Source organism: Bison bison, unplaced genomic scaffold, assembly GCF_000754665.1.
Source record: "Bison bison bison isolate TAMUID 2011002044 unplaced genomic scaffold, Bison_UMD1.0 scf7180017864313, whole genome shotgun sequence".
Taxonomy (NCBI): Eukaryota; Metazoa; Chordata; class Mammalia; order Artiodactyla; family Bovidae; genus Bison; species Bison bison.
The window spans coordinates 3,238,634-3,239,386 of record NW_011494885.1 but is presented as its reverse complement, the minus strand read 5'-3'; positions in this window follow the sequence as shown (position 1 = coordinate 3,239,386).

Genomic DNA, 753 nt, shown 5'->3' with positions numbered 1-753 from the left:
ACCATCTCCCGGAGTTTGCTCAAACTCATGTCCATTGAGTCGATGAGGCCATCCAACCATCTGGTCTTCTGTCTTCCTCTTCTGCCTTCAATCTTTCCCAGCATCAGGGTGTTTTCCAATGAGTCGGCTTTTCGCATCAGGTGGCCAAAGTATTGGAGCTTCAGCCTCAGTCTCAGTCCTTCCAATGAATATTCAGGTAGAGGGTTCCAAGCAAGGGAGTCCTGGGCTGCTCAGATGTCTGAGCCCCCTTAGCCCACGAGAACGGGAACCTCGAAGTTGGCTTCCCCACCTCAAGAGGGGAACACCGGAGTCCAGGCTCTATCTCTATATACCCCACTGGAAGAGACTATCACCCCATTTTCCCTGAAAGTACTCAGCATCCAGCAGCTCCTCAGGACAAGGAGGGCACCCTGCACCCGTCTCCAGTAGGGGTGGAGACCCAGACGTCAACGTCCCCTCTAGGGACACAAATCCAGGTGTTAGAGACCCTTTTCCAGGAGAGAACTTAAGAATGTCAGCGAGGCCATCTGGACAAGAAGGGGACCTTGGTCTCAACAACCGTCCCCCCCCACCCCCCTACCCCCACCTTATAAGACCAGGATTTGACATCTAGACCTCCCAGGGACTGGGACACAGGTGTCCGAGGAACTTCAGAGATCAGGATCCTGGGGTCTTAGTTCCACCACTGCTCCCACCGGAACCCTAATATTGGAGCTTCCCATTAGACCATAAATGGGAACTAAGGGATTATAG